Below are 26,779 nucleotides of genomic sequence, written 5' to 3'. Positions count from 1 at the left end.
TTATAAGGAATTGGATTAGATGATTATGAAGGCTAAGGAGTCCTAAGATCTGCAGTTGGCTAGCTGGAGACCCAAGAAAGCCAATGGTGGTGTTTTAGTCCAAGTGCAAAAGCCTGACAATCAGGAGAGCCTGTGGTGTAAGTTTCAGACCAGAAGCCATAGGCTAGAGACTCAAGAAGAGCTAATGTTTTTGAAAGAGAACAATAAAACAAAACAAAACACCAATGTTCCAGCTTAAAGTGGTCAGGGAGGAAGAGTTTTCTCAAACTTGAGGGAAAGTCAGCATTTTGTTCTACTCAACTTTCAACTGATCGAATGAGGTTCACCCACATTAGGTAAGGTAATCTGATTTATTGTCTACTGATTGAAATGTGAATTTTATCCAAAAACATCCTCACAAGAACAATGACCACATATCTGGGCACTTATAGTCTTATCCTAGTCAAGTTGACATGTATTATAAATTAACCATCACACAGACAATTCGTTGTAATGACAGAAACAGAGGTTGGTGAGAGAAAGAGAGTGAGAGATGGAAGGGAGGGACAGAGAGAGAGAGAAAGAGGAGAAAGAGAAGAAACACAAAGGAGAGATTTGAAGATGCTGTACTCTTGGCTTTGAATATAGAAAAATAAGCCATGAGTGAAGGAATGCAGGCAGCCTTTAGAAGCTGAAAAAATCAAGGAAATATATTTTCCCCTAGAGCCTTTGAAAGAAATGTAGCTCTGCTGACCCATTTTGAATTTTTGTGATTTCCAGAGTTATAAGATAATAAAGTTGGTCTATTTTAAGCCATTAAGTTTGCCATAATTTGTTACAGCAGCTTTGGGAAACCAATACAAGGCCCTATTTAAAACTCTTTCTAGACCCATAGAGAACCCTAGCGAATAGAAGTACTCCTGTTCCATAAGGTCCCTAAGCCAGTAAAATACAAGCTGGAAGTTCCTGATGGTAATTCTTACCATCACATTGGGAAAACCTGTCTGTGGATAAAATCAACCACAAGGAAAACAGGACACTTAGATAAGTAAGTACAGATTTGTTTTTATTGTTTTAAAAACATGTAATAGGAGATCTATCCTCTAAACACATTCTTAAGTGTACAATACATTATTGTTGCCTGTAGGCATAATGTCACATAGCAGTTCTCTAGAGCTCGTTTATCTTGCTTGACTGAAATTTTATGGCAGTTGATTAGTAACGCCCCATTTCCCCTTCTCCCAGCCCCCGGCAATGACCATTCTACTCTTTGATTCTGCAAACTTGACTACTTCAGATACCTCACATAAGTAGAATCACGCAGCATGTGTCTTTCTGTGAATGACTTACTTCATTTAGCATAATGTCCTTAAGTTTCACCGTGTTGTCACATGCTGCAAAATTTCTCCCTTTTTTTTTTTGAAAGGCTGAATAGTATCCCATTGTATGAATATACTCATTTGGTGCAAAAGTAACTGTGGTGTTTGCCATTAAAAGTGAGGGCAAAAACCACAAAGTAGTTTTTTATCAACCTAATACCATATTTTCTTTGTCCATCCTACTGTAAATGAATATTTAGATTATTTCCACATTTTGCTATTGTGAATAGTGCTGTAATGAACATGTAAGTGCTAATGTCTCTTTGAGATCATGATTTCAATTATTTTGATAGACATATGTGATTGATGAATCCTCATAGTTTTATTTTTAAATTTTGAGGAACCTCCATATTCTTTTCTACAGCAGCTTCATCATTTTACATTCCCATCAACATTGTGCAAGGATTCAAATTTCTTTACATCCTTGCCAACACTTGTGGTCTTATTTTTGTTGATAAAAGCCATGATGTCAGGTATGAGATAATATCTCATTGTGGATTTGATTTGCATTTCCCAGATGATTAGTGATGTTGAGCATTTTTTTCATGTATCTATTGGCCATTTGTATGTTATCTTTGACATACAGGTAGAAATGTTTATTCAAGTTCTTAGTCCACTTTTGAAACAGATTATTAGTATTTTTACTAGTAAGTTGTAGGAGTTCCTTGTGTATTATGGAGATTAATCCTTAGTCAAATATATGGTTTTAAAATATGTTCTCTCACTTCATAAGTTGCCTTTTCACTTTGTTGATTGTTTTCTTTGCTGTGCCAAGAAAATGTACAGATTTCTGACAACATTGTCTGAACATCTGGAATTAATCATGTCTGAAGACTCATGCCATAGACTTTTCAATTCCTTTAGACAAATCAAACCAGTTTTAGATGGTTTTCTACCGTTGTCAAGCTGAAGAATCTTGAGTAAAACAAGTGTAGATTTTGGTGCCTATTTACTGTGTCAACATAGCTAAGCTGGAAACATCCAGAATTTTCTTCCTATGAGGTTCCACGTTATGCATGGTCACAAAGATATTTGCATGTAATCTGGAAGATAGAAGCAAATCAGTAGTAATTACGCTCTCAAGATCAATGCAAGGCATTGGATGTTGTTGCAGGTCATGCATGCTGTCACCGATCTGCTATCTCATCTTGTTGGTATGCATAGGGCAGCGGAGCTAGGCCTGCAGCTCCTCCAGATCCTGATGGAACTCCTTCAGTGTCTCAGAAGCATAGATTAGGTACATGTACCAGCTGTGCAGCTCTGCAGCAAAGCTCACTGTCTCCTACTGCAGACCAACCACATCACTGAGACTGGAGGTAGTGAGAAAGAATTCCAAATATGTCCTCACCAGTCCTGACTTCATATCCTGCTTTTGTTTCTCACTATTGACTCTGTTAATTTATGGTGACTTCAGGCACACACCAAGCACAGAGACCACAATGTTCTATAGACTTCTCCATCAGCACCTGCAATTTCATGAAGTCTACTTTCTATTTTAAAATCCCGCATTCCATATCATCAAATCCTAACTAATGCACACACTAAGAGTGCCCCTAGAGCTCATCAACAGCAGGCATTGGCTGAGAGGATTTCAGCAACAAGAATAAAAGTTCATTTGCTTGAATGAGAGATTTTAATATTGGCTATAAATAGCTGGTTTCATTACATAGAAATTTCTTAGGTGACCAAACATTACCAAATCAGTCTGCAAATATGGACAATATGTTGAAAAGTTTAAGGTACAGGGAAAGCTAGAGGCAAATAAAAATCTTTCAAATTATGGGCAAATTGGAAGTAAGTAATTTTTTATCAGGACAGAATTGGAATCTAGGGTTATGTTTTGCTACAATTTAGGTTTTCATCTCTTTGCAATTCCCTAACACATGTTATTTTAGATTTAATTTCTTTCTCCCTTACACTCTGGCAGCAGTTTTCAGTCATAGTCTAGGGAAATAAAGCCTCTTATTAGAGAGATTCCAATGAATTTAAATATGAATAAAAACATGTGGTGCCCAAATACTAACTAAATATTTCTTAGGTGTGCTAGTGTTCCCTATTTACCCTGCTAGAGATTTAGTATGTTCCCATCTTTGAGCTGTTCTTTTTCCTCAGTATGTGAGTCCCTGCAGGTGATGTATCTATGAGCCCTAGTTGACTGACTTCTATTGGCTATGACCAGTGAAAGCAGTGGCAGGAGGTCATATGGTGGAGGAGAGAGACATTTGGTGCATTCTTCTTTGCTTTGACACCACGTGATGTGAGCCCACTCCACTGTCCCTTCTCTCAATGGACTCTGTGTGGAATGATACTCTTTCCACTTTTTGTCACTTCAACCCTAGGTGTGATGTATCAGTTAACACTGCTGCAATGATGCTGCATAGGAAACCACCCTAAAACCTAGAGTTTTAAAACATAACCACTTCTATTGTTCACAGTCTATAAATTGGCTAGACCTACTCCTGATGGTGGTTGGACTGGCTGGATACTTCTCATCTCAACTGAGGCACACGCAAATGTTGGTTGTTAGCTAAACTACAATGGCCATGGCTTGAGTGGTTCAGCTCTGCTCCACATAGTGTCTTATTCTCCAACAGGCTAGCCCAGGCTTGTTCTTAAGGGGATAACAGGTTTCCAATAGAGAAAAAAAAATTTGCAAGCCATTTTCAAAGCTTTGATTGTCTCATTAATAAAGTCAAGTCACATGGCTGAGCCGGAGTCTGCATGGGATGGTACTGGAAAATGGTAGGGTTGTGTTAGGAAGTAATGGCTTCCCACTGTTGCTGATCTCTGGTGGTTCTTCTGCAATGTTGCCCACACCTCTTTAATGTCTATTCTGGTCATGTGAGTTGAATTCTGCTTCCTATCTGGAACTCTGGCCAATAGGCTTTGGTAGTCTAAAAGGATACTACCATTCAAAGAGAATGTCCCTTCCTCTGGAATTCAAGGAGTAACTATCACCAGCATGATATCTCACGTGATTCTTTACTACTTGATCTTGATTTATTAAGCTGAGAGAATTTTACTTTTCTGTGTTTGATCAAAGACCTAACCAGGAATAGAAATGGATCAAAAACATATGACGTGGTTAATGAGTAAAGATGTTACTTGAATACAGCAATCCTGGTTCCTTCTGTAATTAGATCATCTGAAGAAATCATGTCATCTCTCTAGGCTTCCAGCTTCCCATTTCTGAAGTGAGAGGGTTAAATTAGGAGACCTATCAGGTCCCCTGTTTTACCAAAGACAAGACCCTCTTGTGAGCCACCACCACCTGTGGGAAGAACTGCTGAAAATGTTGCCAGAACTATCATTATATGCTGACATCTCATAAGATGAAACAACCTGTGGGTAAACAGCTTAAAAAAAATTTTTTTTTTCTCAAAATAATGATCTGTAAAAGCCAATTTGGGTAGGACAATTAGAAAGTACTAGAAAAAAATGTCTATGAAACAGAGATACTTTGGTCATGTCCCCCAAAAGTTTGTAGTCTATATGGGAGGCAAATAATAAATACAAATTAAATCTGTGCAATAGCAATAAAAAGAGTGGGTGAAATACCTAGTGAAGATTTGATTTGTAGGGAAGGACTTGGCGGTGGTGATAACCACATTGTTGTTTGAAATGGAGGTAGAAGATGGCAGGCAGGAAGTAGAAGACAGGGCGTGGGACTGAGAGAAAAGGGTCTATGGTTTCTACCTTTCTAGAGTCTGTTAAATTTCCTCTTCACCTACCCTCACCCTTATGGATGGAGTGTGTGTTGCCTCTCCTTGATTCTATGTGACTCGTTTTGCTCAGTGGAATGTAGACCAATGTCACAATGTGACAACTCAGGTTCCAGGGAGGCATCACTTGGTCTGCTTGCTCTTTCTTACTTCTCTGCCATCACCACAGGAAGAATCTACCATGCTAGCATGATGTTCTAAGGAAGGGAGTGATCTGAGCCCAATCCTCCATGAAGAACCACACACACTAGCCTCATAGCTTGAAGCAGAGCTACCCAGCCAATCAAATGCTGGGTAAGCTGACCCATAGCCAGCCTACAGAGGCATGAATGAGCCCAGGTGAGATCAACAAAACTGTCCTAATCAACTTGCAGATGTGTGAAAAACACAAGCTCATCTTTGGTTGTCACTGAAATAGTTATTTGTTACACAGAATTGTCATGGTGAGAGCTGGCAATACAGGAGCATTCTTTGCTCCTTCCTGCGTTCCGCTCATAGGGCTTGAGGGAAGAGCGTACATAAAAATCTACAGCAAAGGGGATCTTGGCCAGTGTATCAGTTTCCTAGGGATGTCATAACAAATGATCACAACTAGGTGGCTTAAAACAACATAAATAGATTCTCTCATAGTTCTGGAGGCTGAAAGTCTGAAGTCAGGGTTTCAGCAGGACATCTTCTCTCCATAGGCTTTCAGGAAGAAATCTTTCTTTGACTTTAAGCTTCTGGTAACTCCTGGCATTCCAAAGCTTGTGGCAGCATAACTCTAAAGTCTGTCTCCATTTTTACATGGGCTCCTTCCCCATGCCTCTGTGTCTCAAATATCTTTCTTCCTTTTCTTATAAGAACACTAGTCATTGGATTTACGGCCACCTTAAATCTAGGATGATCTAATCCTAGCATCCTTTACCCAGTTACATCTGCAAAGGTTCTATTTCCAAATAAAGTCACATTCACAGATTATGGGACTTCAGACTTAGATGTGTAATAGTTGGGAGCACTATTTAACCCACTACGGCCAATATGAGAAACTGAGAGAAACTCAGTGCAGCAAGACTCAATACCTCCTGGGTAAGCGTGAATATCAACGATATCCTACCTCACTGGAAGAATCATTGGGAGGATTAAAGAGTTCATGATGTAGAGAACATTCAAGCAGTATCTGGCACATGGTAAATGGTCAGTGAACACTGGTGATCATCACGACCATTCCTAATAGTTACTGTTATTTATTATTGTTGTTGTTATCACCATCATAATTTAGAGAATTATTCCTGCCTTATCAACTTCAAAAAGTTAGGTGAAAATAAAATACTACTTGGCAAAGTATTTTTTAAAAATGTTTTTAAATATCACAAAAATAACATGTTGCTTCTGAAAAATTCTTGTGCATATATTTTTAATAAAGCAAATTGTATTAAACACACAGTGAGTGTTACATGGGGAGACATGGTAGGTGAACCTTTTCATAAAGTGAAGAATGCCTTATATAATTATTTTCAATGAATCAGACTTTGTATAAATCAGCTGACTAAAAGAGGAGCACATCTGCTAACTTTGCTGTTCACACAGCATGCTACAGAATAAATTTAAAAGCAAAACTTTTTATTAAAATGACAAAATTGAGACAAGAACACAAACTGGTGTTTTTCTTGGCTGGAATTTTTGGGAACCCTGGAAACTCCCACATAAATACACCGTTGTCAGATTTTCTTAGGTAAATGCTTATTTATCTTCTTTTGGGATGCCTTTTGTGTAGAGTATAGTTTTTAAAGACGTTTTAAAAGCTCTCCTACACTTTCAGTAACCTCAAATTGGTCTGGGAAATGTCCTTTTTGTCAAACAGTGGGAGGAAATAACTTGTTTCGCCTTTTAAAATATGAAATCAGGTTTTAGTGATGAAACATGAACTAAATAAGACTCAGGGTTGCTGTTTTTGGTCTGGTTTTATTCATGGTCTCAAGAAATATTTATTGAGTACCCATGATGTTCCAGGCCCTATGCCACGTTGTGGGGCAGCAACTTAAGTAAAATAGTGTCTTTACTCTCCTTACACACATACAGGAAAGTGCTGGAGACAGATGAGAAAAATCAGCAAGCACAGAACAGTATATCATGATCATTTTAATGGTTCCGTTAAGAGAGTGCTATAAGAATACAAGGCTAGGTATCCTGATAAACGAGGTGGGGGTATTGAACTCTGCCAGAGGGAATTGTTGCAGAAGTTGGCCATTGAAGAAAAGAAAGCAGGAGCCCTCTGTCACGTCAAAGAGAGGAAACGGCATGTGCATGTCTGTGTAGCTAGAATAAAAGTCACTAAGGTCAAGGATTTTGTTTTGGTCAGTAAATATTTGTTGAAAGAATGTCAAATGTTTCTTAACATGAATGAGAAGAATGTGTCAGGGTAGGAGATAGAACTGTGGGCATATCCTGGGGCCATACGTGATGGACCCTGTGTGATGAGCTAAGGCCTCAGCACTTCATCTTGAATGTGTTGTCACAGGAGATCCGCTGGTAGAAGCCTGAGGGAGAGACTGGAAGGGAGTGAGCTTGAAGAAAGGGAAAATAATTGGAAAACGGAGTCATCAGTTTAGGATACAAAAGCCTCTTCGCTGGCAAGTGAAAGTAGAGGGTAACAGACTTTGAAGGCAACACAAAGAGAGCAGTTATGAAAATGGATGATCAGTTGGATATGCAGTGGGGTGGGCCTACCTGGGAGAGTCTAGAGCTGTGATGTTCAACATAGTACCCATTAGCCATGTGTACCTAATGAGCACTTTAGACGTGGCTAATGCAATTTGAGACATGCTGTAAGTGTGATATACATGCTTAATTTTAAAGACGCAGTATTAAAATGGAATATACAATATCTCGATAATAATTTTGTATGAAATGATACCCTTTTGGAGATAGAGTAAATGAAATATATCATCAAAATTAATTTCACATATTTCTTCATACTGTTTTACTATGAGTACCAGAAAATGTTAAATTACCTATGTTGCCCACATTTGTGACTCATGTTACATTTTTAATGAACAGCAGTGACCTAAAATTAGTATCTAAATATACTCTTATTTTTATCTTGAGTAACTTTGTAATTGTGTTGTCATTCAACAAAGTAGAAATGACAGAAGGAGGAATGTTCTGGAAGGATGGATAAGTGTCTAGTGGACTTCTGTGTAGAGCTGTCTACTGTGTCAGTACGTTAAATGTGTTGGTTGGAGGCTGAGGATAAAGATTGGCTGGAGACAGTAGATTTGGAATGGGTGTCGATGTGTTCATCCAAGCACTAATATTTCAGTAATTGCCACAGACCAGGTATCATACTCAGTACTTTACATACATTAAATTTTCTCAGTAATCCTGATTCCCATAGTATCATTATTATTATCATCCCTGTTTTTCAAATGAGGAGACTGAGGTTAGAGTAAACAAGTTTCCAAAGCTATGAGGCACATGCTCATGATGCTTAAGCTTTAGAGCCCTGATCTTGCATGGATGCCGTCCAGGTATTAGCCTGTTTCTCTCTGAAGATGAAAATAAAAAGCAGTACCTCTAGCCATGTGCCCTGGAGGTGATCCTGGGGCTGCCAACTTTAACTGTACATTCTCTCAGCCACACTGATAGTTTATATCTGATACAAGCATCAAGCATCAGGGCTATGTCTTTACTCAGAAGAGAAGGATCTGAGGGAGTTGCTACTCCCCTAAGGACCTGTGTCTCAGGCTTCATGGCCAACTCATCCCCCAGGATCATCCCTGCAGAAATGGGGAGATGGAGGGTAGGGACCAGGGAGAATCTGGCTGAGGTGGGCCAGCGGCTGAGTTGTCATCAGGGTCCATGCCAAGAAACATCATATCTGGAGATACCAAAGCTCCTCCTGAGTGCTTCGTGAAGCACTCTTCACAAAAAACCATAAGAAGTTATAGCTGTGTTGTCACCCAGAGTGTGTCAAGAAACTAAAGAAAACTCTTCTAAATTATCAGAAATAAAAAAAGTGAATTTCATGCATCCATGCCAAAGGAAATCCTGAAAAGTTTCTCTAGTGAGAGCTTACAAGACTTTGTTATATGAGGAGCCAATCAAAGAATATAGACTGTGTAGTCAACAGCATAAGGAAAACTACTTATCTTCTCACGTTAAAGAATAGTTTTACCTGTTTTAGAGTTTCATATACATGAACTACTATACAATGTACTCTTGCATTTGGCTTATTTAGTACAGCATAATTTTTAAAATTTATGCATGTTTTGCTGTATATTGGCAATTCCTTCCTTTTCATTTCTGATTAATATTCCATTGTGTGAATATATCACTATTTTTAATTCATTTATTTTTTAATCGACATTTTAGTTACTTTGTTTGGATCTATTATGAATAAAGCAGCTATGAAACTCTTTTTCAGTCTTTTTATAGACAAATGTTATTTTTTAGGGGAATTGCTTTGCCATAGGGTAGAGGAAATGGTTACCTTCATAAGAAACTGCCTAGCTGATCTCCAAAGTGTTTATTTCTTTTCTGTCCCATCAGTAATGTCTGAAATGAAAAATGAACATGTTTTATATATTTTAATTATTTCTCAACGATGATCACTCAAATTACATAAGCATCAAACCCCACAACACTTGGGCTGTTCTGTTAAGGTGGTAGAGTCAGATGCAAGACTCCAGACCCCTATGCTATGGAGAGGAAATAAAAGGAAGGGGTTCAGAGCCCCTCCAGTACCAGTAGTCTTCTGGGTGAATCTCACAGAAGCACTTTGAGATGGTTAACTTTATGTATCAACTTGGCTAGGCCATGACACCAGATATTTACTCAAATATTGTTCTCCATATATCTATGAAGGTATTTTTATATGAGATTTCTACTTAAATCGGTAGACGTTATGGTTTGGATATTTGTCCCCTCTGAATCTCATGTTGGAATGTGATCCCCAGTGTTGGAGTGAGGCCTAGTGGGAGGTGTTTGAGTCATGGGGGTGGATACCCATGAGCGGCTTGCTGCCTGCCTCATGGGTTTGAATGAGTGCTCACTAGATTAGTTCATACAAGAGCTGATTGTTGAAACTGTCTTTTACTCTCTTTCTGTGAGCAACATGCATACTTCCACTTCACCTTTCACCATGATTGGAAGCTTCCCGAGGCCTCACCAGAAGTAGATGATGGCATCATGCTTCTTGTACAGTCTGCAAAATCATGAGCCAAATAAACCTCTTTTCTTTATAAACCTCATATATTCCTTCATAGCAACGTGAAATAGACTAATACAGAAGACTTGAATGAAGCACATTACCTTCCATAATGTAAGTGAGTCTCAGTGGTTAAAGAGTCTAAGTGGTTAAAGGCCTGAATAGAAAAAAGACCAATCTCCCCTGAGGGAATTCTGCTAGCAGACCACCTTCAGATTTGAATTGCAGCATCAACTTTTACCTGGGTCTCAAGCCTGCTGTCCTAACCTGCAGCTTTTGAGATTTTGGATTTGTCAGCTTCACAACAATCAGATGAGCAATTTCTCTTTTTTAAAAATTATTATTATACTTTAAGTTCTGGAGTACATGTGAAGAAGGTGCAGGTTTGTTACATATTCTGTCTCTCTACACACACACACACACACACACACACACACACACACACACACACATCCCCCTTGACACATCTTGTTTTTTTGGAGAACACTCATACACACTTTGCCTCTCATCTGGGATCCTGAAGGATCACCAGCATTCAGAACAGACTTCTCTCCAATTTCCTCTCTTTCCTAACCTACTACCGACCCAGTAAAAATAAAGTTCTGTTAATGTTTTGAACACTCTTAAAAAGCAAAACTTACTTTACTTAAAACAAGCTTCTGTTTGATCACATGGAGAAGGCTTGCTCTCTTTGCCTTGGGCACATCCATGCACATTTCTAAACGGAACAGACTCTCCCTTTTTACTCCGGCTCTGGTCCCTTCTTTGCTTTTAAGCTGGCTGTAGTTTTCTTCTCACTACAGCAAGGAGGCCATACAGTGTACTCGATATACAGCTGTTAAAGAAAGGAAAGTAGGAATTACGGTTTTCACAATGTAGCAAGAGCCACCATACACATTAGGTCCAGACACAAAATTGCTGCTTACTACCCTGGCCCTGACTAACAGTGGAGCTAGGGATGATACAGGAAAACACAGCGCCCCAGTGCAATTAGATGGCTGCTAAAGTGAGCTCTGATTTTAAGAGCTGCTGAAGGCTTTCCCGAGAGTGTGATCCTGGGCAGAGGAAAGACTTCTTTTTCTCTGCAGCTGGGCCCTGGACATCCCAAAGTTCACCACTTGCCCAACTCCTAGCCTTACCCATCCACAGAACTGGACTTTTTGCTGCTTTTACCTTGACACTGAGCTAAGGCTCAGCTGTAGCTGTGACCTGTGAAATCAGTGGAGCTGTTAGGCTAGAGTTTGTTTGCAATACTCATGAAAACCTGTTCCTGAGGCTTCTCTTATTTATTGTTAGCATCATCATCATCGTCATCATCATCATCATCATTGTCATCATCATCCTCATCATCAATGATATGGGTTATTTCTGTGTCCCCACCGAAATCTCATCTCAAATTGTAATCCTCACATGTCGAGAGAGAGGTGATTGGATCCTGGGGTGGTTTCACCCATGCCGTTTTTGAGATAGTGAGAGAGTTCAGTAGATCTGATGGTTTATAAGTGTTTCAAAGTCCTCCTTCACTCTTCTCTTTCCTGCTGACTAGTGAAGAAAGTGTCTGCTTCACCTTCTTCTATGATTCTAAGATTCCTGAGGTTTCCCCAGCCATGCAAAACTGAGTCAGTTAAACCTCCTTCCTTTATAAATTATCCAGTCTTAGGTATTTCTTTATAGCAATGTGAAAACAGACTAATACAATCAAACTTCCTAACAATAACATTTATGCCAATATGTTTCATCCATGTAGAACTGCATTCAGTTTTATTTGCCTAAAGGTAAGAGTCAAGCTAATCATGCTGTGAGGCACCCAAAAGGCTTGGGACTTTTTTGGCTTCTCCTCCAGGGTAATAGCAAAGGGGAATTCCTGTGAGAAGTTACATGACTCTTCAATTCTACTGTGAAAAGGAAGTGGAAAAAAATGCTAAAGAATTTCTCACACCTGGATAGATTTTTATCTTTCAGCATTAAAAATTTCATGTTTTAAATTTCCAAGGATAATAGAGACAATGTAAAAGCTGTTGTAATAGGTTAGATTGCACACAGAACTTCCCCAATGTTGAATGATCCTTTTGTTAAGAAGGGACAAGTTCCCTGGGAGTAGTAGAGGTGAAGGAAGAAGTATTCTCTTACCACCATAAACAAAATGTTAAGTAGTCTTGTTTCAGTCATTCCCATTCCCTAATCCTCTATAAGTACTCTTTTCTGAAGGTGAGATGTAATCTATCTCCCCAGAAGAAGGTTAGGAGTCAGTTCCATCTCTACTTCAATTTTTTTGGGGGGTCAATTTCTTTGATCTTTCTTCCTTTCCTTTCCCTTCCCCTTTCCCTTCCCTTTCCCCTTCCCCTTCCCCTTCCCCTTTCCCTCTCCTTTTTCGTTTTAGGTTATGCTATGTTTGTTGCTATCCTGAGAACTCTGTACATTCTCAGAATACAATGTAGCCTAAAAACTTCTTTGAATCCTGGCTTTGCCCCTAAAGTGTCTACACAACTTTGTTAGTTAAACTTTCTGAGCCATATTTATCTCATCTGTAAATCAGGGAAAATAATAACCATCTCAAAGAGTTTCTTTGAGAGTAAATAACAAAATCAGTAGCCCACTGATCCCTGGCAGAGATGGCTTTGTGACCATTCACAGTGCATGCTCCTTCTCCAGAATGACTGATGGGAAATGATGGTTCATCTGGAAACTCCATTTCCCAGCTCTCCTATACCTAGGGGGTCATGTGGCTAGCTCTGGCTAATGATATATGAGTGGAAGTGATGTGTGACACCTTTGATCCTAGCTGGTCAAATGTGTCTGTGTGCCTTCTTCACTCTTTCTTTTCTCCATCTTTTGACTAGAGGATACCCAAGGAATCTTGGAGCTGTAAGATGGAAGTGAATCTGTCTCTCAGTCAATTCTCACATAAATTATCCAAAAGAACCTCACTTTGTGGACTTTTCAGGAACGGGAAAAAAGGGAAAAATTTTTATTGTGTTAAAACACTGAGATTTTAAGGTTTTTTTTTGTATCAAAGTTAGTATGTTCTGATGAATACATGTAGTTATTTTTATTTCTACAAGTGAGTCACTAATGTGTTATTAACCTGGTCGCTAACATCATTTCACAAATTTTCTTTATATAAAACCATCACTACAGAGATAATAGGAATTAGTAACATCATTTAGTGTTGATAAAAGCTATCAACAGGTTTTTCAGTAAGTAGACAGAAAATTGAGAACACTATAAACTTTAAGAAGGTATAAATTATGCCTCTCTTCCACCATTTATTAGTACTTAGTAAAGTGTAGGTGCTTAATAAACATTTATCGATCAAGTGATGCTTTAGTGAGGGTTGGGTAACTACTACCTAACAAACATACCTAAAATCTTAGTGGCTTAATACCTGAGAATTTTACTTATGTATCAGTTCAGTGTGGTTCTTTGGTGGATTAATTTCCATATAGAGATTCAAGGTAACAGGATTCTGCCATATTCTGGCTCTAGCCTTTTCTTAGAGTCATCTGGTGTATTATTTTCATACAGCTAGATAAAGGGGAAAAATCATTCAGGATAATGAGAAAAGATTTTATATTGGCTTGGCCTAGAAGTAGTGGATTTCACTTCTTCCACATTCCATTGACCACAACTCAGTCATATGGTCACATCTAGCTGCAAAGGAAGTTGGGAAATGTAGTCTAACTGTGTACCCAGGAAGAAGAATGTATTAGTATACTAGTGTTGCTGTAACAAATAGCCAGCAATTTAGTAGATAGCACAATGTTATTATCTTTGGGTTCTAGAGCTCAGACATCATAAAACCAAAGTGTTAGCAGGGCTGAATTACTTCTGGAGGCTCTATCTGAGAATCCATTTTTCTTTCTTTTTTCAGTTTCAAGAGGCTACCAACATGTACTATTTCATGACTCCTTAATTCATCTTTAAAGCCAGCAGCATAGCACCTTCAATCTCTTCTCTTTCTGTGACCTCTTTCGGTCATTACATCTCTTCTTACTTGGAGCCTCCTGCTTTCCAAGAACCTTTATGATTTGTTCAGCCCACTAGATTATCTCTGATAATCTTCCCGTCTCAAGATCATTAACTTAATCACCTCTGCAAATTTCCTTTAACCATGTGAGGTCACCTATTCATAGGGTCTAGGAATTAGAATGTGATCATCTTGGACATCTTTGGGAGGCCTTATTCTGTCAACCACAGGGAAGAAACAAGTTGTGATAAATATATAGCAATGTCCATGTAATGGACTATCCAATGTCCATTACATGAAAGTAATCCACCAAATAATTAATAATTATTAATTAATAATAGCAAGCCTTGCTCTGAGCAGACAGGGAGATCATCTTTAGTATTTTTCAGCCAATCACAGTGCTCTAACAAAGAGCTTAGTATTTAAAGAAGGATGGCAGTCATGGTGGCCCCTGCCTGTAATCCTAGTACTTTGTGAGGCCAAGGTGGGTGGGTATCCTGAGCTCAGGATTGAGACCACCCTGGGCAACATGGCAAAACCCTGTCTCTACTAAAAATAAAAAAATTAGTCGGGTGTGGTGGCATGTGCCTAGTCCCAGCTACTCGGGAGGCTGAGGTAGGAAGATCGCTTGAACCTAGGAGGCAGAGATTGAAGTGAGCCACGATGACACCACTGCACTCCAGCCTGGGTGACAGAGTGAGATTCTACCTCCAAAAAAAAAAAAGGGGGGGGGATTTAAAGAAGGACTACAGTTTTGGAAATTAAAATAAGAATAGAATGAGCCTTCAACTTGGAAGAAATAGGGAAAGTATCCAGCTTTTGGAATTAGAGACCAATGTGAAAGTTTTTAACAAGAATGGGGCAGTAGGCAGTTGCCATGACCTTAGGCTGACTCATTTTGTCTACAATAAATACAGGTGTTTCTGCCTCAAAATTTCTTCCAAGGCACAACCCATGCTTTGTATGTAGTGCCTCCAGGTCTTGGCCCAGAAAAACCAAGAGTTCTACAGCAGAACATCCCTATAAGGGCAAAATATGTTTAACTCTGTGTTATTTTTACAAATCATAATTTTAAAATATCTATATTTGCAAATTAAGAAGTTTTCCTAACACCAATTAAAATATCCTTATTAACTTTTGGCAGGGAACTGCTGTTCTTAATTTGAGAAAAACAGAGCTAGAAGAAAGGTTTGAAAATATTAAAAAGGAAAAATAGACTTTACAGAAAAAATACCAACTTTATGACTACATCAACCTTGCATGCATGTAACACTAAATTTACTATAATCATTGGAATAAGAACTGTATCAACTTCATAATGTTAGAGATATTACATGGAACTAATTTTATAATAATACCTCTTTTTGAAGCTTTACAAATATTTGGTTAAATCCAAATTCAGTGGTTCTTTTTCATTCTGGTAAGAATACCTTGATGAAGTACTTTTGCTCAAGGTTCTTAGTCACTTACAACAGAATCCACTATAGCTATTAATCAGAAAGAGCTATGAAATGATTTAAGTGTTTCACAGTGATTCAGGCTTAGATGCTACTCAGTGAAGAACAGTGCAGTGAAATGAAACAATTGATACCATGGAGCTCTCTCTTAGAAACATCTCTGCTGCTACCATCTACCACTCAGCAATATAATACCAAGGCCTGGATCTTATAATGTTCCCTATGGTCCAGAGTAACCAGACACCTGTTTTCCAAAAAGTGCATCTTCTCATGTGGAACACTGCTTCAATTTTCTCTCTTCCTCTCTAAGAAACATGGGATTGTCTGCATGGTAGAACTTAGTTTACTTGTGGACTTCTAGCTTCACAAGTTTTAAAAGGTAATTTGTAGTTTTACAGACACAATAGGTCTGGAAGGCAAGCTAGAATCTGTTCTGAGTCAGGTGATCTACACTAGATGCCGTAAGCACAGTCAGCTCTCTGTATCTATGCGTTCTGCATCTGCCCATTTAATCAACTTCAGATTAAAAATATTTAAATAAATAAAAATACAACAATAAAATGTAACACAAAAATGAGTATTACTGTTCTCTGAATAGCACTTGCATTAACTATTATAAATACTGTAAAGATGATTTAAAGTACATGGATGTGCACAGATTATATGCAAGAACTACATTTTATATAAGGGATTTAAGCATCTGCAGATTTTCATATCTGAGTGAGTCCTGGAATCAGTTCCTTGTGGATACCAAGGGATAACTGCATTAGACTTTCCTCTTTGGAATCCCCCTCCTCTAAAAAAAATAAAGCGTTTACTGGAAATGTAGCGACGTGTATCTGACATTGTGTGCTTTTACCATGATGGAGGGTTGGTTATAAAAATTACATCCTTGGGCACACCTACCTGGGCACACTTGACCTCTGCCAGACCTACAATAATTCTGTGCCATCTGTATGAAGACTTGGGACTTGCTATTGCTCCATGTTGGAGATTTATCTTCATTTTAGTGCAACATAATGTTTATCTCAGTTTTGAGTTTCAGAAATCAGGAAAAGAGAAATTTTGATTCTAAATATTGCGGAATATATACGTCATAGGGTGAGTGAGGATAGCAGCCCACGGCAATCCAAATTTTTGGAGTCTAGGTGTGTCTTCTTTTCCTCTAATCCCTTGTTGCCAAGGAGCACATGAATAAAGCATGGAACCAGTCAAGGGAATTGAGGAAAAAAGAAATCCTATTAATACACCTCCATGGAATGTGAATGAGAGTGAGCACACTCATACATTTACAAAGCGCTTCTTTATACTGTCTTGAGTCTTGGGAGGTAGGCAACTGCGAAAGAGGCATGATTATCTTAAAGACAGTGAAACTGAGGCTAGATTGAATTGTTCTAGTTCACAGAACTAGAAAAACAAAACCTGAGTACAAACTAAATTGAAATCCCAATTTATGTCTTCTGACTGTTAGTCTCCTATTCTTTGGACCATCCAATTTGCATTATACCGGAAAGAAGGGAAAGTACTTGAAAGGTTCATTTAGAATTTTCTATGTGATAGCACCACCTCAGGCAGTTTTCATTGATGATCACATATTTTCTCAAAACAATCTCCTGAAATAGGTATAATTGCAGATAAGAACACAGATTCAGGTACATTCCAGAATTAGTTTTAGAACCGGTCATCTTCCAAATGTTTTGATCTTCACTGAGAAAGTAGCTCCCAGATTGTTAATAATTTGTGGGGTGAAAAAGGAAAAGCAGATGTTTCCAGAGAAATAAGGAGAATAAAGAAAAGGAGGAAGAATTCCTGACAAATTGTCCCAAGTTTGATGGCTGCCTGTGCTGTGCCTATCAGACTCAGGACTCATTCCCTTGAAACAATCTCACAGATAAATGCTTTCTCTGCTGACATTTCCTGTGCCACAGATTTCTGAAAACTGGCATTATCTTCACTAAGTGTGTGGGGACAGAGTTAGTAATGATGAGGCTTTCCCTATCTGTACTAGTTCATTCTACTCATGACTGAAGCCCAGTTTCCTCCTCAGTCTCCCTGCTCCTAATCAAATGTGTCACTAAGTTGCTTGATTGCAGAAGTGGGATTTATCATTTAGCAATAAAACAAATAAAATATGTGTGATTAATCTTTTACCTGTATTTCTCCCAGTATTTCCGTTTTGAGAGTTATTCAAAAAGTTACAAATGGAGCTACCATTTGACCCAACAATTCTCCTCTTACATATGTACCCAAGAGAATGGAAAACAAATGTCTACAGAAAAACTTGCATGTGTTCATAAGAACATTATTCATAAGACCCCCAAAATAATAAAGAACTAAGTGTCTGTGAATTAATGAGTTAATAAATTGTGGTGTAGCCACATGATGGAATATTATTCAGTCATGAAAAGAAATGAAAGAAACACTGATCTATGCTAAAAATAGATGAGCCTTAAAAATATGCAAAAAGGAAGAAGCTAGACACAAAATATCACATATTGTATGATTTTATTTCTGGAATATGTCCAAAATAGGCAAACCCATAGAGACAAAAAGTATTTTAATAGTTGTAAGAGGCCAGTGAAAGGGAAGAATGAGGAGTGACTGCAAATGGATATAGGGCTTATTTGGGAGATGATTTTAAAAATGTTGAAATTAGACAGTGGTGATAGGTACACACCTCTAATATATAAAAAACCATGGACTTCTATACTTTAAAAGGATTAACTTTATGGTAAGAAATTGTATCTCAATAAAGCTAAAAATAAGTGCTGCATGCAAAAAAAGGGAAAAGAAAAGGAAATATTTCAATTACCTAATCATATGGAATTCATCAAGCGTATGACTATAACCCTTTAGTAGCATTTAAAATGTTTTCATTCTCACATTGGTTATATGGAATCCCTTCCAGAGAAACCCACATTTTAAATCTCAGAGTAGTGAAGTAAAAATACTCTCAAAAGAATATGCTTTGAAAAAAGAAATCTATATATTTTTTTTCTGTGTATTTTGATTTAATTTCAATGGCTACTTTCAAAATTTGGTTTAAGTATTTAGTCAGAATATTATAATAAAGCAACCACTACATTGCAGGACACACAGTTTTTTTACCTATGAAAATGTTACCTGTGAAATGTTAAATACTAATGAACAAGCAGCGAGTTAATGTTAGACAATGTGCTAACTGATACAGTACTTTAGAAGAGCAAAGACAAATATAGGCTACCATATTGAGAAGACCTTCTGGATAATATGGAACTTGGAAAAATTGGAGGCAGACAGGAAGTCATGCCAGGCCCCAGAAAATGCATGAAAAAAGGACTGAAGATGAGAATGACCGCAGCGTTGGGAGTATAATGATATCCCCAGGAGGTGGAACTACACGTGTAGTGGAACATCCTATCCTTTGTAAATGTAATTGCCACCTACTGGTACCTGAAAAATAAACAATTTTAACTTCTGTCCATCTCCATTTAACAAATAAATGGCCCTGGCAGAAGTAAGTTACTGTGTTTCTTCATTACAATTACTTATTGAATACTTACAATATGCCAGGTTCTGGGTCAGCCAAGGCATTCAAAGAAGCAAAAAGTTCCTGCTAGGGACTCATGGGGGAAGGCCCACAGGTGTCCCCTGTTTCTGAAACTCAGAATAAATGTACTTATCTCCTGCCTTCTTGAGAATAAATTGTAGCTGGAAGAGAAGTGCAATATAAACTGGGGTCAGATTGTTGAGAGCATGTAAAACTGACATGATAAATTTGAACTTTATTTCATAAACAACAGAAAGAAGATAGGATTTATGAACAGACAGTCTCCACAACCTGTGTTAAAGGAGGGGGCCTCCATAATTACCTAGCTCTAGTCTCTTATTTTCGTTGAGGGAATTATTAACAGAGAAAACAGTAATTTGTCTGGGGCCACCCTGCTAGTTAGTAGAATTCCGGCACTCTGATTCCTGGGTTTCCTTGTACCCCATGCTCCACGTTACTTCCAAAATGTCCACATGGATTGGAGTTAGAATTACTATAAGGGACAAGGTGTCCTGGACATGGCTGGACCTTGGTTTATCCCACCTGTTTATTTGCTTTCTTTGTTCCATCAAATTAAAAATGATGAATACAGACAGCAATAGATTGACAAGAAAGCGAATTTCTCAAGGGCCATTTGTTTATTAAATGGAGATGCACAAAGGTTACAGTTGTTTATTTTTCAAGTGCCAGTAGCTATCAGACACATTTATGAAGGATGGAGGTCTTCCAGTACACTTGTAGCTCTACTGGCTGGGAAGTCATCACCACACAGTGCCCCCTCAAACTTGTACCTTTCATTTGCTTCAGAGAACTATTTGGTTGTCAGTGAGCTGGGCCTGGATTTGAAGGAATTCAGCTTGATATAGCATGCTTGATGATGTTTGTCATTAGTATCAAGAAGCTAATTCATATGAAATGAGTGAGGCTACTCCTCAGCAGACAGGTGCTGCATTTTTGGTAATAAAGGCAATTCGTAGGGCTACAATTACTTTTTCAATCTGAAATGAGACTTTTGTAGCCTGTAAAATGTTGATTCTTCTATTCCCCCTTGAGATCTGGTCCCATACATCGCCTCATTCAGTATATTCTTCAATGAGAATAAATTAAAAATGAAACTTCCTAAAATCCCGATCTGGGGTTTTCGAGCAGAAATTAGAAACAGTAATGAGATGCAGGCATCCGGTTAACTCTATTCAAGGCAATTTAAAAAATTTCTCCATGGGAAAGTCAATGATTTTTTTTAAAGCAGGGACACGAATTCTGTATAAACTAAAACCTAAGTAGGTGTTAGCTTCAATGTGTCAAGTGTAGCAAGGCCATGAATGAAGTCCAAATGGAAAGGTTCATATAGTGATCTTTCAGAATACCTCCCATTTGGGGCCAAAGACACAGCAGTGGTGATGAAAAGCTTGACATGACTGGGGAAAATGTGGAGTAGAGGGAAGAAATGCAGAAAGTGGCTTGCTGTTGGCTCTGCAGCTATATGGAATGCAGATGTCACTTGGGCCCTTGCTTACACTAGAGACTTTTAAAAACATGGCTCTCCTTGACATCTCTATGAATTAGCAGTGGCAACTCCTTATGATACCTTCCACTCTGATTCTGTGTTTGTGAGATGTTCAGTGTAGGCATTGCTCAAATCTAGCTTGTTACTCAACCCTGCCCCCTTCCCATCCTAATGGTTTCTTAGAGAAATCAGCTTATATTTATTAGAGTTTTGTGGGATCACAGCGGGAGAGAGATCATTTCATTCTCCCCAACTCACAGCTCTGCTGAGTGCTTGACCCATCCAGTCCCGATTCATCCTACCTACCATCTCACCAATGAGCTTCTCTTCCAAAGAGACTTAAGTCTATATTTGTGGTGACAGAGTGTGCCTGGCTGTAAGTGATACGATGGCACAACAGGTAGAAAAGCAAATGGATTGTCTTCTAAATAAAAGCTTCGTTTTATTTAATATATAGCACTTGCATTGTCTTTCCTCTTGTTTATTTTCAAAAAAGTTACCCTTGGGTGACAGTTAGTGCTCTCACTCCATTCTTTCTCTGCAGTGATTGACTCTCAAAGTAAATTATTAAACAGCTGAACATGTATCATTCTATAGCGTTTAAATGTTTTTAAGTTGCATGAAAATAATTTTTGAAATGAAAGATATGGATAAAAGAATGAATAAATGATATAAAGCTAAAAATGAATACTTCATTCTTCCTCCTTTAGCTTGCACATGAATTTGTAATTTAATATCCGAAATATTTTTAGAGTGAGGTCAGTGTAACATATTTCTATTCCTTCGGTCTCTTTTTTTCTTTTCCACCTCCAAAAGCACTCTGACATATAAACACCGAGAAGCTCAATAAAGAAAAGTTAGTCCCAACAGGAATCTTAGCTGGTAATTTTGGTTGCTTGTTGTTTGTTGTTGAAATTTTTCTGTTATGTTTATTACTGAACTTTTTTTCTGTCAATAGCATTTGAGAGTTTGCCCTTTTCAAATCTGACATTTTACCCACAATTCTGCAAACCAAAAGTTTTTCTTGATATTTTAAACCTTTGAAGTACTTTATACAATTCAAATTGTAAATAAGTTTCTATTTGTAAAACGTCAGGAAGTGACTTTTGTGTATTTTTATATGGAGACTATTCCCCACCTGTATAGTCTGTGTCAGAGGAAGATCTTACAAGGTACCGGGGATTCTCCTCACACAAGCTTTAGCTGCCTTTTCAGGGTTGCTCTTGAGATAGGCCTTAGATACAACGTGACTGATGTCTCTGCCATGAGGGCCACTGGAGTCTGGATTTACAGGACTGGTGTCTCCTTTATTTCTTTACAATAGAATGGGTCTCAATAAGCTTTTCCTCAAAAAATATTTTTTCAGAGCCTAGTTTGAATTAGGCCCTAAGTCAGCAACTGGAGATATAAGAATGAATAATAGCAAGGTTTTTTAGGATCAGTAGGAGTTCATGAGGAGGAAAGCAGAGGAACAACATCTCCAAATGGCAGGAGAAGTGGTTTCATCCTTTACAAGCATTGCTTCCACTTGGTCCAGAATACAACTCTTCTTTCTTGCAAAGATTCTCTCAATCACTCAGGAACATATTTGGCTATAGAGGTTCATTCTGGAGGAAAGACATGTTCCAGTTTTTCTTTATATTAAGAGATGCTTGCCTTATAAGTCTGGTCTCTTTAGAACACCTTAGTCCACTCTTAAAGAATTTTCAACCATTAGGCACACGTTTGAAAGAACTTGTCTCAGGATGCTGAGACCCTTTTAAGTCTTCTTCCGATCACATGACTTATAGGGATTGACCATCTTTCCCGAGATACCCTGGGGAAGAAATAGTTATAGACTGTTAAATAATTTTACATACTTTTAAACTTTTGCTTACATACTAAGTATGTAAGATAACTGAAGGCATCTTCATTGCTTCTGGATCAAGCTTTACCTGCAGCTTACATCACTTCTAGATTGCTCAGATTACTATTTAAGCCAATTTGAGTTGCATTTTTAATTACTTGCCACATTAAAACAATGCCTAAGTTATGCCTGTGTCTCCACTGGGTATGTGCCAACAAAGATAAATGTTTCATTCTTGACTTTAAATATTTAACAGCTATTTGAAGGAGAGAGAAAAGCCCAGAATGATACTCACTATACAACATGGTATGTATTCGTATAGAATTAATGAGCCACATTTAGAATAACCTAGTTAACACATTTAGTTGAGCAGATTAATTTCTTCTGAGGTCGTTTGTGTAAAATGGAGATTGGCTATATCTTGACCTGAAGCTGAGCTATAGCTCTTGGCTAAGTTGATTACAAATGCTAAATTTCATCATGATCGTTGTTCCTGGGCCTAACCACTTATTTTCCCAAGTGTATAACCTCCAACTGAATTATAACATTTCCCATCTTTGGACACAAGGCCATTCTCCCAGAAGAGTGCTGTAGAATTCCAGAAACCTCTGAAATGAAAGTAGTTTGTCCTTGCATGGTTTCTATAGAGATTTCAAAATGGCTGTTTTTTGTTTTGTTTTTTTTTTTCTTTAGAAGGGAAATAGATCAATCTTTGTCCTCCTTCAACTTTTAAAGTGAAAAGTCACCTACAAGCAGAACTGTTGACTTAAACATTATAGACAAAAATAGGAAATTTCCTTCCAGTTAGGAGCTTCCATTCATTCTTCCCTTCATCTCCAGCTCCAAAAAAGCTGAGAAGCCTTAAAGCATCCTCTAAACCAAAGGCCACATTACATTGAAAAGGAGACGGGATTGCATAAAATGAAGTCTCTCTTTGAAAAATCAAGAAAAAAATGCATTTCTCTAGAAATTTCATATAGAATATATTCTTAGGTGACTTTGCACCAGGCAGCAAAAGGGGAGAAGGAAGAAAGGGTTGAAAGAGAAAAGAATGACAACTGAAAATAGAAAAAGATAACTATAAGCATAAATAAAAGAATAGGGTGAAGTAGGTGATTGCAGGAATAATTTTGCAAATTGTATGAACATGTTAGGATTATGACACCTGCAATTTTTTGATCTTATTTTTTTAATGTAGCAAAACTTTAGAAAGGCTTACAAAGACTAAATAATGCAGAGTGTTAGGCATCTCGTTGGAAAGGCTTGCTTTTTAAGAATAAGAGGGCAAAACATGATGAGGCAGAGAGAGGCTTTTATGAAAGGTTCCCTATGTGTTGATTGAGGCTTTTCAAATCTGTCCCTAACAAAAGGATTTGTAGCTGGATTATCCAGATTAATTTGCTGAGCCAAGAACTAGTTTATTCTTTTCCTTCCTGTTTTTTTTTTTTTTAATTAAACTTCATGCTTAAGTCCAAAGCTTGATATCCAAGTAAAATTTATTGACTGCTGATTTAAGAGAAGGCTTCAATGGCTGAGACTCAAAATTGGACTCTACTAAGAATGGAAACTGTTGGTGGGATGGGTGAGGAGTTTTTAATTAATTCTAGTGAGGATGGGACTGTTTCTGGAATTGTTTCATGATGATATAAAGGAATATAACTTTTTTAAATTGTACTTTAGGTTCTGGGGTACATGTGCAGATCATGCAGGATTGTTGCATAGGTACATACATGGCAAGGTGGTTTGCTGCCTCCATCCCCCCATCACCTATATCTGGCATTTTCCTCCATGTAATTATCCATTCCCAACCTCCCCACTCCCCACTGCCCCTTCCCTAACCTTCCCAACAGACCACAGTGTGTGATGCTTCCTTCCTTGAGTCCATGTGTTTTTATTGCTCAACACCCGCCTATGAGTGAGAACCTGCGGTGCTTGATTTTCTGTTCTTGTGTCAGTTTATTGAGAATGATGGTTTCCAGGTTCATCCATGTCCCTACAAAGGACATGAACTCATTGTTTTTTATGGCTATATAGTATTCCATGGTGTATATATGTCACATTTTCCTTGTCCAGTCCATCATCGATGGGTATTTGGGTTGGTTCCAGGTCTTTGGTATTGTAAACAGTGCCACAATGAACATAGGTATACATGTGTCTTTATAATAGAAAAATTGATAATCCTTTGGATATATACCCAGTAATGGGATTGCTGGGTCAAATGGAAGTTCTATTTCTGAGTCCTTGAGGAATCACCACATTGTCTTCCACAATGGTTGAATTAACTTACACTCCCACCAACGGTGTAAAAGTGTTCCTATTTCTCCACATCCTCTCCAGCCTCTGTGGTCTCCAGATTTTTTTAATGATTGCCATTCTAACTGGTGTGAGGTGGTATCTCACTGTGGTTTTGATTGGCGTTTCTCTAATGACCAGTGATGATGAGCTTTTTTTCATGTTTGTTGGCCTCCTATATGTCTTCTTTTTATAACCATCTGTTTATATCCTTTGCCCACTTTTGAATGGGTTTGTTTTTTTCTTGTAAATCTGTTTTAGTTCTTTGTAGACTCTGGATATTAGCCCTTTGTCAGATGGGTAGATTACAATTTTTTTTTCCTATTCTATTGGTTGCCTGTTCATTCTAATGATTGCTTCTTTTGCTGTACAGAAGCTCTGGAGTTTAATTAAATCCCATTTATCTATTTTGGTTTTTGTTGCTAGTGCTTTTGGTGTTTTAGTCATAAAGTGCTTGCCTATGCCTATGTCCTGAATGGTTTTGCCTAGGTTTTCTTCTAGGGTTTTTATGGTGTCAGATCTTATGTTTAAGTCTTTAATCCAACTGGAGTTAGTTTTAGTGTTAGGTGTCAAGAAGGGGTCCAGTTTCTGCTTTCTGCACATGGCTAGCCAGTTTTCCCAACATCATTTATTAAATAGGGAATCCTTTCCCCATTGCTTGTTTTTTGTTAGGTTTGTCAAAGATCAGATGGTTGTAGATGTGTGGCATTGCCTCTGAGGCCTCTGTTCTGTTCCATTGGTCTGTATCTCTGTTTTGGTACCAGCACCATGCTGTTTTGATTACTGTAGCTTCGTAGTATAATTTGAAGTCAGGTAGTATGATATCTCCAGCTTTGTTCTTTTTGCTTAGGATTTTCTTGGCTATGTGGGCTCTCTTTTGTTCCATATGAAATTTAAGGTGTTTTTTTTTTTTTCCAGTTCTGTGAAGAGGATCATAGGTAGCTTGATGGGGACAGTGTGGAATCTAAAAATTACTTTGGGCAGTATGGCCATTTTCACGATATTGATTCTTCCTAACCCTGAGCATGGACTGTTTCTCTATCTGCTTGTGTCCTCTCTTATTTCCTTGAGTAGTGGTTTGTAGTTCTCCTTGAAGAGGTTCTTTACATCCTTTGTTAGTTGTATTCCTATGTATTTTATTCTCTTTGTAGCAATTGTGAATGGGAGTTTGCTCATGGTTTGGCTCTCCATTAGTCTGTTATTGGTGTATAGGAATGCTTGTGATTTCTGCACATTGATTTTGTATCCTGAGACTTTGCTAAATTTGCTTATCAGTTTAAGGAGATTTTGGGCTGAGACAATGGGGCTTTCTAAATATACAATCATGTCATCTGCAAATAGAGACTAATTTGACTTCCTCCTTTCCTAATTGAATAACCTTTAATTCTTTTTCTTGCCAGATTGCTCTGGCTAGAACTTCCAATAATATATTGAATAGAAGTGGTAGGAGAGGGCATTCTTATCTAGTGCTGGATTTCAAAGGGAATTCTTCCAGTTTGTCCCCATTCAGTATGATATTGGCTGTGGATTTGTCATAAGTAACTTTTATTATTTTGAGATACAATTCCATTGATACCTAGTTTATTGAGAGTTTTTAGCATAAAGGGCTGTTGAATTTTGTTGAAGGCCTTCTCTGCATCTATTGAGATAATCATGTGGTTTTTGTCTTTAGTTCTGTTTATGTGGTGGATTATGTTTATAGACTTGCATATGTTGAACCAGCCTTGCATCCCCAGGATGAAGCCCACTTGATCGTGATAAATAATCTTTTTGATGTGCTGTTGCAGTCGGTTTGCCGGTACTTTATTGAAGACTTTGCATCTATCTTCATCATGGATGTTGGCCTGAAGTGTTCTTTTTGTTGTTGAGTTTTTTGGTATTGGGGTGATGTTGGTCTTATAAAAAGATTTGGG

The 26,779-nt window shown here is 38.0% G+C and overlaps 1 protein-coding gene across 2 annotated transcripts in view; it reads right to left on the bottom strand.

Annotated features, from left to right (window-relative positions):
- Positions 1–8,027: 8,027 nt before the first annotated feature.
- Positions 8,028–26,779, bottom strand: part of LRRC3B (leucine rich repeat containing 3B) — a 126,400-nt gene continuing 107,648 nt past the window's right edge. Inside the window, exons 2-5 of one of the 2 annotated variants that reach the window (XR_012519215.1) lie at positions 21,867–22,544; positions 10,910–11,103; positions 10,195–10,265; positions 8,028–9,616 (exon numbers count right to left, since the gene is read on the bottom strand). The gene's annotated coding sequence lies outside the window, so the exon portion shown is untranslated. The remainder of the gene's footprint in view (positions 9,617–10,194; positions 10,266–10,909; positions 11,104–21,866; positions 22,545–26,779) is intronic. The other variant, XR_012519214.1, reaches the window with a different exon arrangement.

This window comes from Saimiri boliviensis, chromosome 9 (assembly GCF_048565385.1).
Source record: "Saimiri boliviensis isolate mSaiBol1 chromosome 9, mSaiBol1.pri, whole genome shotgun sequence".
In the NCBI taxonomy this organism is placed as follows: Eukaryota; Metazoa; Chordata; class Mammalia; order Primates; family Cebidae; genus Saimiri; species Saimiri boliviensis.
Note: the sequence above shows the minus strand (reverse complement) of the source record. Positions and strands in the feature narration are given on the sequence as shown.